This window comes from Salmo salar, chromosome ssa25 (genome assembly GCF_905237065.1).
Source record: "Salmo salar chromosome ssa25, Ssal_v3.1, whole genome shotgun sequence".
In the NCBI taxonomy this organism is placed as follows: domain Eukaryota; kingdom Metazoa; phylum Chordata; class Actinopteri; order Salmoniformes; family Salmonidae; genus Salmo; species Salmo salar.
The window spans coordinates 13008300-13021081 of NC_059466.1; the positions used below are offsets into that span (position 1 = coordinate 13008300).

Sequence of the window (12782 nt, forward strand, 5' to 3'; positions counted from 1 at the left end):
CTAGTCCACCACGCAATCTGTCTACAGGACGACTACGGCTTCACAACGGAGCCAAGGGAAACAGACATGACTAGTGTTCATACAACAGATGACTATAGCAGCACAAACAATGACTGTCAGCAGCAGGCCCAACGTCAATGTAAGCGATCACGTCAACGTTATGACAATGATCATCATTTAAAAAGACAGCCTATAAATCAACAATGTACTGAAGTCTTTATAATCAGACTACTCATTTGTTTTCATCATAGAGGTGATGAACATAAAGGGTTTCTATTCTATTTGTTCAGCGCACCATGAGTGGAGTCTAGAACTCAAGACAGGCTACAGAAGAAGCAGGCAAGTATGGGCACAGATTCCTAGGCCTGGTCTACCTATGATTTATCTGAACACCAGCCTGTAACATATGAACTCAAACACATCATTCTCCTGCTGCACTTGATTAGGCCTAACTTGCTTTTTGGACAATCCTCTCTAGGAACTGTTCTCAGTGAGCACTGTTTACTGAGCGAGGCAAACAGGATGCTGTTAAACTACACTTGTGCCATTTCAGCTCAGGAGGCTATTTTCTCTCAGTCATCGTAATCTTGCTACGACTGCTGCTGCGGGCTATGCCATTTCCCCATCCTAGCAAATGCTTCGCTCAAAATGGCTTCAAGCCAATTACTGGTATCTAAGGAGTGTGCCTCCATCTTTATTCACTCAAAGGATGGGTATCAATTACACACTAATTAGAGAAACACGCCTCCTCCTGCTACAGCTTAGTAACAAATCCATCCTGATTCACCCGGTGTTGATAGAAGACACATTCAGAGTATTTTCTCCTCCTGTTTAGCATAACCTAAAACTACCAGTACTTAACAGGGTCTTAGGTTACACACCAAATAGCCTAACCTGGTAATAAGGTTTGATTAGCTGTAAACTCAGTGAAGATGATAGTTGACAACCCGTATGTTGTCCCTCTACGGGTGAGGTTTATGGAGATTAAAAGCAGATGAAGAAAATGTTGGAGAAAGCACATGTTAAACTCATGTTGTCCTATAGTCTACGGGGGGGAAGAAAATGTAGGTTAACGAATTGGATCAAGGCCTGGGTCTAAGCTGTCCTGGATCCCCCATACATGGCATTGAATTGTTGGTTAAGGGCTTGTAATTAAGCATTTCACGGTAAGGTCTACACCTGTTGTATTTGGCGCATGTGACAAATACAATTTGATCGGTTTCAATGTTGGTTAAGAAAATCAATATAAATAGGCCTACAGGCCAAGACTGAGGCACATTGGAGAAGGTTAAGCCTACATAGAACTGCATGGGCTGACTAAAGAATGCCTCATCACGGAGTAACAAGTGGACACAGATTCTACGGCCCAGCCAGCAACAGGTCTTAACCACTCATTACACTGTGTAGCATGATCAAACCAGCAGGGCTGCACAGCTGTAATGGTTTCCAAATGCTACAAGAACAAACAAAGTCATTTTAGACCATGCTGGCTCTGGTCTAAAACATGACCGGAGAGAGAACATGAGATCTTATTCTCTTTTGAGACAGAATCAGAGGAAATAGACCCAAATGATAAACGTTTTGGATCCTTGGTTGTGTGGCGTTCCCAGGACAATCCTACGCCTTCATCAGCAACAGGATTCAAATCCACTTGAGGAACGCTGAGATGTTCTGACAAGAGGGAGTGCTTTTGCATCCCCGAGTGCCGAAAATGGTAGGACAGAGAGAAATTAGTTGTTTCCTAAAAGATGCCAGTGCTCCTGCCTGTATGTTTAAATTAGCTCTAAATATTTGGATTACACCGGGGAGCTCTCCCAGAGGATTTGCCATAGCCTGGAGGAGCCGTTTCTATCTCCACACAACTCACACATCAATAACAACCTCCGCAAAGTGCAATTAATACACTATTTAGGCCTCACCACAACAGACAGGCTCTTCCTGCAACTCCATCTGTGCCATTTTGTGGTTTGAACAGCAGCAGAGGGCGAGCGGGAGATAGATATTATCTCTTTCCTCTGATGTTTCATCCAGTGCTGGGAGCGTAAAAGGTCACTCCCCGGCCTCAAATAAAAGGTCTTTCCCAGTAGTTCCTTTTGAACTGCATGGGCTGAACCTTCTCATGTTACGGCTAGCCGTCTTTCCGTGGCATCACTTAAAGAAGAGAGACAATAGCATGAAACTTACCTTGAGAGAAAGCTCAACAACAGTAATGAGTAATAAAAAACAGTTATGTTCCAGGTTTCCTTTTCCCATCCTCTCCACACAGCTGTGATGGATTACAGAGTTTCTCCGTTTATTAGGGAGTTCAGCAGAAGACCGTTTTGTCTGTCAAACTAACAGCGTCTTAACGTCTTCAGGTCATTTACCAACCTCAAACATGTAGGCCTATCGCAATACCCGGTCACAACTTGTAACACTTTCATTCCTGATAACGTAATCTTGTGTCTTCACCTGATGATGCAGCACTAGCAGAAATGAGGAATAGCCTAATAATCCCGCCTACTGGAGTGTAGTAGGCCCACATGTTGTGAGACATCTCCATGCTCATACAAATAATTCCTGATAATCCACTCCTTCCACACACTGGGGATCATTTTAAACCACTCAGCTGAAGCAGGTTTCTGCAGTTGGTGCCATGATCCAATAAAGCTGTTTAGGCTACTAACTAAATAAATTGAACAAGTATTGTTAACATGGAAAAGTGTCTGGAAGAGTTGTAATGGAGACTAAAGGGAAATGGAGTAGCATTGCTCTAAATGCACAAATGTCATCTGTCTTTCCTACAATCATGTGGAGTGGCAGGGTCATTTTCCCTCCTGCATCTTGTTAAGCAGAGCTTGAATCAACAAAGCAGAATGTGTCCAATGTTGGTCTCTACTGACCCACATTCACAACTGTTTTCCCATTTTCCTTGTAATTTCATGCAGTGTTCGATACATGTAATATTTAAAGCTGCAATATGTAACTTTTTGGGAGACCTGACTAAATGCACATAGAAATGTGAGTTACAGATCTGTCACTCATTGAAAGCAAGTCTAAGCAGTAGATCTGTTCTATATAAGCTATTTCTATGCTTCCCGTTCTTAAGTTTCGTTTTTGAGTCTTAATTTCAGTTTTGCACACCAGCTTCAAACAGCTGAAAATACAACATTTTTGGTTATAGAAAATATATTTTCACAGCAGTTTAGATGGTACAATGATTCTCTAGACTATACATGCTTGTTTTGTCACAAACTGAAATTAGCAATTTTAGCAACCAGGAAATGGCGGAGTGATTTCCGCACAGTGCATCTTTAAAACCGTGGCTGCAGCAGACCTGCTAGCACAGCTAAAATGGCAAGCCTTTGTGGCAGTAGTGACCGATTTTAAATGCATGAAGATCAATAAATAAAACGGGGCGCTGCTGAAGCACAATCTTGGTGTGTGAGTGGAATGGTTATAACAGCCAGTGAACGTCTTCACTCATACTGCAACCAGCTGTCCTGAATTAGGAATACATACGTAGCATTGAGAGGCTAGTTAAGGATCATATCACCTCCACCTTACCCGACACCCTAGACCGGGGGTCGGCAACCCGCGGCTCTAGAGCCGCATGCGGCTCTTTAGCGCCGCCCTAATGGCTCCCTGGAGCTTTTTCAAAAATATGAAAATGGAAAAAGATGGTGTGAATATATTTTTGGTTTTAATATAATTTATTATCCAATGCTGTAAAAATGTGTATAATAAATATTTAATTTCAACATTTCTGTCCCACCAAGACTTACGTCATAGCCTGCGACACACGTTTCTTTCAGCTCGGCGTAGTGCCAGACAGGTGGCTGTTGCAAACAAACCGGCAGGTGTGTCATGGGCCATGGATCCCAAAGGGAAAAAGAGAAAGATAGTTGAGGAGAACAGAGGATTCCACAGTTCTTGGACCGAATCATTTGCTTTCATTGCCAATGCGGAAGGATTGCCTGCATGTTTGCTTTGTAATGAGAAGTTGTCAAATAACAAAAAGAGTAATGTGGAAAGACATTTCCATTCTTCCTGACAGTTATAGGAACATGAAGAAATATGCATTTGGAGTATTATCCATCATTGGATCAACATACCTGTGCGAGCAGATATTCTCAAACATGAACTACATAAAATCCATATACCGCACCCGCCTCACAGATGAGAGCTTGCAGTCCTGCGTGAAGATTAAAGTTACATCTTACATGCCCGATGTTGAGAAGCTGTCCAGTGATGTCCGAAAACAGAAGTCACATTAAACGGGTAAGAACACAATCCTGTGATAGGCACATATTTAGTAACAAAGTGGCTGTTTTTATAAAGTGATTTCTAATTTTGCTCAGGTCCGAGGATGGCTGCATTGCATTGTATTGTGCGTGTCAAAAGAGAAGAGGGTGCTGCTGCATTTTACCCTTGCACATTTGCAGAAAACTAAAGAGAAGAGGATAATGCACAGAAATCGAACTTAAACTGTATTATTTTAATTTGATATACTTTACCTTTTCAAAAGGCTGCTGTTTTACTGCACTCTGTCTGTTGCCCAGATAAGGGGGAAAAGAGAAGAGGATTGTATCGTATTATTGAGGATTGAGGATTTTATTTCCATGGGGAGGTCTGAAATTACAGGAGGCCTATTATGCACGTTGCACATTTTGTTGTTTTTTCGAATCCTAAAATAAAAATGACATCAAAAATCTGATTTCTGTATTGTATTTCTATAATTTCATCAATGCAACGAAACATAATACATTAATATTATAATGGAAGTTAAACTTAAAGCACCATCGTACAGCAGAGTAGTCACGTGGTGCGTCATTCTCTCCAGGATGCGCTGCAGGTAAAATAAACGTTTAATCATGAATGCTCTTTATGTATTTGTAGCCTACTTATCATTTTGATAGTAGGATAATATAGACACTTACAGCATGTGTTGCCTTCATTATAAGGCTTATATAAGGCTTTTCATTTTTTGCGGCTCCAGACAGATTTGTTTTTTGTTTTTTTGGTCCAATATGGCTCTTTCAACATTTTGGGTTGCCGACCCCTGCCCTAGACCCACTGTAGTTTGCATACCACCCCAATAGATCCACGGATGATGCAATCGCCATCACACTGCCCTATCCCATCTGGACAAGAGGAATACCTATGTAAGAATGCTGTTCATTGACTACAGCTCAGCATTCAACACCATAGTACCCTCCAAGCTCATCATTAAGTTTGGGGCCCTGGGTCTGAACCCCGCCCGGTGCAACTGGGTCCTGGACTTCCTGACGTGCTGCCCCCAGGTGGTGAAGGTAGGAAAACACCTCCACTACGCTGATCCTCAACACAATGGCCCCACAAGGGTGTGTGATCAGACCCCTCCTGTACTCCTTGTTCACCCATTACTGCGTGGCCACGCACACCTCCAACTCAATCATCAAGTTTGCAGGTGACACAACAGTAGTAGGGCTGATTACCAACAAAGAGACAGCCAACAGGGAGGAGGTGAGAGCCCTGGCGGAATGGTGCCGGGAAAATAACCTCTCCCTCAACGTCAACAAAATGAAGGAGCTGATTGTGGACTTCAGGAGACAACAGAGGGAGCAAGCCCCCATCCACACGGCCGCAGCGGAGAATGTGAAAAGCTTCAAGTTCCTCGGCGTACACATTACTGACAATCTGAAATGGTCCCCCCAAACAGAGTGTGGTGAAGGCGGCGCAACAGCACCTCTTCAACCTCAGGAGGCTGAAGAAATTCAGCTTGGCCCCCAAGACCCACAAACTTTTACAGATGCACCATTGAGAACATCCTGTCGGGCTGTATCACTGCCTGGTATGACAACTGCACCGTCTACAACAGCAGGGCTCTCCAAAGGGTGGTGCGGTCTGCCCAACGCATCACCGGGGGCACAATGCCTGCCCTCCAGGACATCTACAGCACCCAATGTCACAGGGAGGCCAAAAAGATCATCAAGGACCTCAGCCACCCGAGCCACGGCCTATTCACCACGCTATCATCCAGAAGGCGAGGTCAGTACAGGTGCATCAAAGCTGGGACCGAGACTAAAAAACAGCTTCTACCTCAAAGCCATCAGACTGTTAAATAGCCATCACTAGCCTGCCTCCACTCAGTACCCTGCTCTGAACATAGTCACTGTCACTAGTCGGCTACCACCCGGTTACTCAACCCTGCACCTTAGAGGCTGCTGCCCTATATACATAGACATGGAACACTGGTCACTTTAATAATACATACCGTTTTACTAATTTCATATGTATTCTAGTCCAGGCCATCCTATTCAACTATTGCTGTACATATACTTTTCTATCCTACAGTCTATTCACCAAATTGCAGAGCCCTCTCTGGCTTCCAAAATCCCAGCAGTTTAAATGTGTACTACAGTACATGCAATTTCAGCTAAGGATGCAAATAGCAGTAAGCAGCCAAACAAAACAGGCCTAACTATTGGCATTTCAAACATGGAGCTCATTATCACAGCAGGGGACTTCAATCATTGGAGCATCCCTGCTTCAGCTAAGACATGACAACCATCTCCAGGAGCGGAAAAATGAACCAGAAGGGAAAATGTGTAATCTCCCACTCCCTGACATATTCCTAATAAACGACCCTGCCTAATGTTTCTCCGGATCATCCAATCAGAATGTGTCAACGCTGACCTACAAAAGGACTCACGTCAAGCCTTAAATGATTTTATTTTATTATGAAAACAAAAAGAGAGGACATTGAATTATACAGTATTAACCTCCATGGTTTGCATACAAAGACAACCTTAGATTTATTTATGCCTGTGTTAACAGCCTCGCCATGCTGTTCTTTACAGTGAACCGGCTGCCAATTTGATGAACCTCTCAGCCCTCAGCAGGAGTTCAGCGTCTTTGATTAATGAGTGCAAGCTTGTGAAAAAGGGTACGAACAGGAGGGACAGGGGAAAGAAATGGTGTGAAAACACACAATTGCCAGTCCTCCATCAGGACGGCTGCCATAATTACTGATGGGTTTAGTTCATCCTTTGAGGAGAGCCAAAACACACTTGGGCCCCTTTCACATCCCACCAAAAGATAGAAAAGAGGCTGACCCCCCAGCCTTGTTAATAGACTCACACTCAAGATGGCAATGGTGACTATTCACAGAGAGAGGCTACTAAATCACAACAATCTCATTTAGCCTAATGCAGATAGCTATATTAACCCCAGTAAGCTAAATAAAACATTTGCCCACATTTGTGAGAAACTCTTTAATCTTGACCATTAGGAACACCAACCAGAAAGAAAATTAAAACCTTAGCTGTGTTCGAATACTCATACTAACCGTGACGTGAATGGAGTATATAGTATGCTTACTGGTCATAGTATGGATATAGTTAGTATGCCAAAAGTTCCCGGATGTCGTACTAAATTCAACAAAATACGAAGTACACAAGCAGATGACACTATTTCCGTACTTTTCGGGCCCCTAATGCAATTCTTCAGAAAATGGGCATGGCTTCACAACATTTTCAGATTTTAAGAAAATGGCGGAAAATATGCAGCCGAAGTCTGATGAGAGCGAACACAAATGAATTGAACGACAAATGTTAAGAAAATGTTGAGCAATGTAATAAAGTATATACTTTTCAAATAAGTTACACGTTATGTTAGCTGACAATTTGTTAGCTATGCTATTCTTACGAACCGCATAGCATTACAGCAGTATGTACCGGTATGTTAGTTAGTTACCTAACGTTAGTTGGATACTAATACATCGAACGTGCCAGGCAGTATATTAACTATCTGCTATCTAACCAACGTTTATTGACTACAGTAACTGAAAAGGTTGCTAGATCGAACCCTCGAGCTGACAAGGTAAAAATCTGTCGTTCTGCCCCCGAACAAGGCAGTTAATCCACTGTTCCTAGGCCATCATTGTAAATACGAATTTGTTCTTAACTGACTTACCTAATTAAATAAAAGGTAATAAAAAAAATACAAAAATTCTTCGCTAGGTGGTATAGTCGTTGTTGCCAGCAGCACAGTTAGTCACCAACGCGCTGGATAACATGAAAACAGCCTAACCGGCTCTACTAGGGCGAGTAAAATGGTCAGAGTGGAGGTGTTCACTCATTTGTGTCGAAGTAGCTAGCCAACGTTAGCCAGTTAGCTTGGGTGCTTGACTGCCGTTGAACGCTTGGATCAACCCTGGCGTACTCCTCGGGCCAGAGCGTCCAGTGTGCGCTCTAAACGCTCCAAGAGCGAAACGCTCTGAATTTAAAATCTGACAACGCTCTGGATTTACGAACGCCCAGAGCGCACTCTCGCACTGCAGATTGAATTTACAAACACACCCGAAATTGTCAAATGTTTAGCTAGTTTTGCATTTGTTTTGCTAACATGCTAGCATAGCATCAACTTCCTGTAGACAGGCGAAGCTCTAGTACGCTCAACTGTAACGATATCGTTCGTTTACAGTATACTAAAATAAACTGATAGTATATAGTATGTACTCATTAAGTATGTAGTATACAGTATGTTAGAGCTGTGTTCGAATACTCATACTATCTTGGAAATTCACATTGCATCTTATTTTTGGGGTAAATTAGGCTAACTTAAATGTTATCATCACTATTAGGACATCTACCCTAAACAAATATCTGAATGTTTTACATTCTGGTACAGGCTATATTGTGCTGTTTAGTCTGCTTGAGCCTAGCCTAAGTTAAAAACAAACCTCATATATGTGAATTAGTCTACCAGTTACACTAACTAACCAGTTGTTGCTAAATCATGAATATACTTATGTGTTGTGCATAATAGCATACTTTTACAATAAGCTACCTATTACACTCCATGCAAAGAATAGGCTAGACTGTACCCAAGTGAATGAATAGCTGGAAATAATGATTGAGCTGAAAATAAACTGTATTAATCACACCATTGGGCGCTTAGCATTTAAAAGTGCTGTTTCAAGCAATTTAGCAACCGTGAGCTACTGATGAGATTTTCCATCCTTGAAGGACCCTACGATATTCCAAACATTCAAATGCTCCACTGCTGTTTTTCTTAATGCTAAAGCACACATCCGGAGCCGGTGATTTGCTGCGATGCATTACTGTTCCCTCGTTCTGAGACTGTTTTCAAGAACATGAGCTCGGAATAAATATGAGGCAAATTCAGTGACCTTCCAGCGTTGTATCTGGTTATTGGTTGATTCATTGGCAGTTACTGGAGGCATGCATAACACATCAAGGCTGTAATCTGATTTATCTTGCTTCCTTGGCTGGAATGGCTGCTTGAGACATTTAGAATGATGGACCGTAAGGGGAATAATGTTTGCCGTTTCACTTAGACTGTGAGCAATAGTTAATTGACTATCAATTAACTATTTACAAAGCCCAATCAATTCCGCTGGAGAACCAGTGGAAAAAGCAAAACAGTGTCAAAGGAAAGACAGATGTGACATGTGGAATCAATGGTCCTAACAAACAATCACGTTCTGAATGCAGTCTAGTTGAAGTGACACTAAAACATTCAAAAACACATGACAAGGACTGCGGCTTGTTGTATTTAACACTTGTTTTCTCAGGTTATACATCATCTCTTAGGGAACAAGCAGAATATTTTATTTTCCTCACAGAGCAAGCGGTAAAGCTTCCTAGGACACCAATGTTCGCTTTGTAGCATCTACAGGTGAAACATTCTGGACTGTTAAAGGAGACCTGGGTAAGGCCAAAATGTCAACTTTAATTATTTCTCACTTATGCTTTTAGATACAAATGTCAAATATATGTCAACAATCCTTCCTCCAAAATGACCATTCTATAGATTACATTTAGTTAAAATCCCCCAAATCCTGGTATTTTGTGTGTCTTGCTTTCGTGAAGAATCACTCAATAGGCATTTGTAACCAGAGCTGAAACTCTGAGTGTCTGCATGTCTCTGCACTGCTTGTGTGTGTAAGTACATTTGAGTGTGTGTGGTGGGGGTTCAATTAACCACCAATGATATGTATTAACCCATCATTGATTTCCACCGTTGGTTACCTACTAGCATCTCAACAAAATGATGCAGATGTCAAGTCGATGCAGTATAAGGAAGTGGAAGGCATTCCCATAAGAGAAAAACCATACATCAGGATATTTAGCTAAACATTTGCTCCTTTACATTTAAGCTATGCAGTGAATATCCAAACAAAGAAACAGGAGGTGGAGCAATTAGCACTTAGAGCAGAGGCATTCTGCTCTCAGAAGAACACCATTTTTGGGGTAGGCAGCATTCAAAGAATTCCCTGAATGAACCACAGATTGGCAGAGCAAAAGACCAGTATAGCCTAGTGCTGGTACAATATCAGGTTCATTTTCGGACAGTGGCATGAATAAGACAAAATGTTAGGAGTGACATACACAACAATACACTGTATATGATGTCTGGACTGCTCATAGGTTTGTAGAGCATTAGCCTGCCTAGGCAATCTATTCAATCAAATGCCATATGTTCTGAAAGTAACAACCCTTTACACACACATCACATTAACGACTCTGAATTTTAACTAATACGGATTCCTTCCCCTAATCCACCTAATATTGAAAATGAAAATCAGTCCAATAAGTGAAACATTGAGAACACTCAAGCCCACCACCTGTCACCCTTCAAAATGACGAGCCATATTAGGCCAGTGTGCCTTTGCATTGTTTAAACCTTCTCTTCGTGAAAGTAATTCTTATAAACATGAAACCAATAGCCTCAGTCATCTATAAAGTTACAAAGAATGAAACGTTATCGCAACTTCAGATGACGTCATGTATCGTCCTCGTGAAACATTTGATCACTTTTGTGTCTAATTAATAAGCATTCTGGATCTTCGAAATGGAAAGAGTGGGTGGATTAAATTGCCCAAGATGGCGAGTGGCTTGTTGTTGAGAGGGCAGAAAAATGGTGCATATTGTAATAAACAAAGGGAGACATCTAATCAACTCTACTGGGCTGCAGTTGCTTTTCTTTATACGAAGCCATACAAAAGATAAGAGGAAAGGAGCTTCGGACCCAAGCAGTGGACTGGCTGACACGGATGTGATTTCCACGAACACCTCCGAACATATTGTCACAACATTAGCTACAACACAAATAAGCCCCAGAGAAATAATGTATTATGTGATTTAAATTAGGTTTACTCAATGAAGAGCAGACTTTGGGCATCTTCAGCTCAAGACACACTGAACAGACCTTTTCTCAGCATTCGCACACTTTCCACATAAGCTGCCTGCAACATTGTTTAAAACATTTCAAATGAACACTTCGAGTGATTATAAACCTAGCCAACACCATTTATCTGTCACACATTCAATGATAGCTTGTTTTACTCCGCGTTTTAAAAAAAATAAATAAATAAAAAGGTCAGTCAAGCCGCACCAGCTACGGACACAAAGACGAGACTCGCTAGCTAACCAGCAAGCTGACACTGACAGTCACCGACTCAAGTCTATGCCGTAAAAAGTGATAGAAATATACGTGAATCTCGCCATTAAGTTAGCAACTAGTTAAAGTAACAAAACCCGAGTGCTGCTGATATTGATACATTTACAAGTTATCATTATTGACAAGTTTGTATCAACCTGCTCCACTCAGGATAGGTTACATGATAAAGAGCAAGCTGCTGGACAGCGTCGATAGAACGAGGTGCTAGCTAGCTAGCCAGAGATCTAGCTAACAGCGTTGAATCTCTAGCGAAATTGCAAACTGAGCGTCGTTATGAATGATAACGTAAGCTAACTTCCCACTACAAAACATAAGAAAACTCACCTTATTTTCGTCACTTTATGTATCCTCCTTCACGTCAGTTACTATTTAAAATAGCGTTATGTTTCCCCAGATTTGCGTTTGAGGACAGTGCCAGGAGATTATAAAGAACGAAATTGGGCTGTAATTGAGTGTGTGTGTGTGTGTTAGTTAGGCTACTACTACACAGCAGATTGAGGGAGACTCTTCTCAAGGTTTGTTCAGCTTCACTTCAAGGAACAAAAGTGACGTCAGCTAAAAGCTCCAACAATGCAAACTTTTGTCTGATTAATTAACTTAATTCATTGCTAGAAATGACTGTAAGCAGATACCAGGCTATGCATCTGGTAGGTATTATTTTATTCAACCTGGAAGTAATCTATGATTGATATTGCATTTCAACAAAACTCTGGATTCAGGAGTCTGAAAAAAAATCAAGTGAGCAACACATCACATGTAGGCTAAATAAACTGGTTTAGGGTAATTGTGGTAAACTAATAAGGGTGTATGCTGAGGATGAATGTGGAATGCAGTGGTGGAAAAACTGGGGAAAGATATGGCAGTGTATATACACAGATTATTTATTTGTACATTAGGTCATTGCAATGATGTAACAAAATGCATAATGCATAATTAATCAAACAATACGTGAAAAGATTACACAAACACAATTTTTTTTTTTGTTGCTGTGGGTGAACACTGTTTATCTTGGGACCATACAATATGTGATACATTAAAAAGGTACATCTTGAAAGATTACATAATCACAGATCCATTTGAATATGTGAACCATTGGTCTTTTGATGAAGTGTCTTATGATAATTTGCAGTAATACAGAAACTCAAAGTCTTCTTATCTGATAGCACATCTTCTAGAGTTGGGCAAAGCCTCTGTGCCTAATTGTGTTTTTTCTTTCTTTGATCAGACATCCACAACAGGCTGAGCGGAGACCTTGTGACCTAGTCAGGGGATGCAAAATATTACATTCAACAAACACTGAAAATGTAGATAGTTTATGTAGATAACTTTCATTG

General features: G+C 41.3%; 1 protein-coding gene across 1 annotated transcript in view; it reads right to left on the reverse strand.

Annotated features, from left to right (window-relative positions):
- The window catches only part of LOC106586179 (bromodomain adjacent to zinc finger domain protein 2B), a 107876-nt gene extending 95839 nt beyond the window's left edge, over window positions 1–12037 (reverse strand). The window contains 1 exon segment of the mRNA XM_014173137.2: window positions 11773–12037. The gene's annotated coding sequence lies outside the window, so the exon portion shown is untranslated.
- Between the last annotated feature and the right edge of the window lie 745 nt (window positions 12038–12782).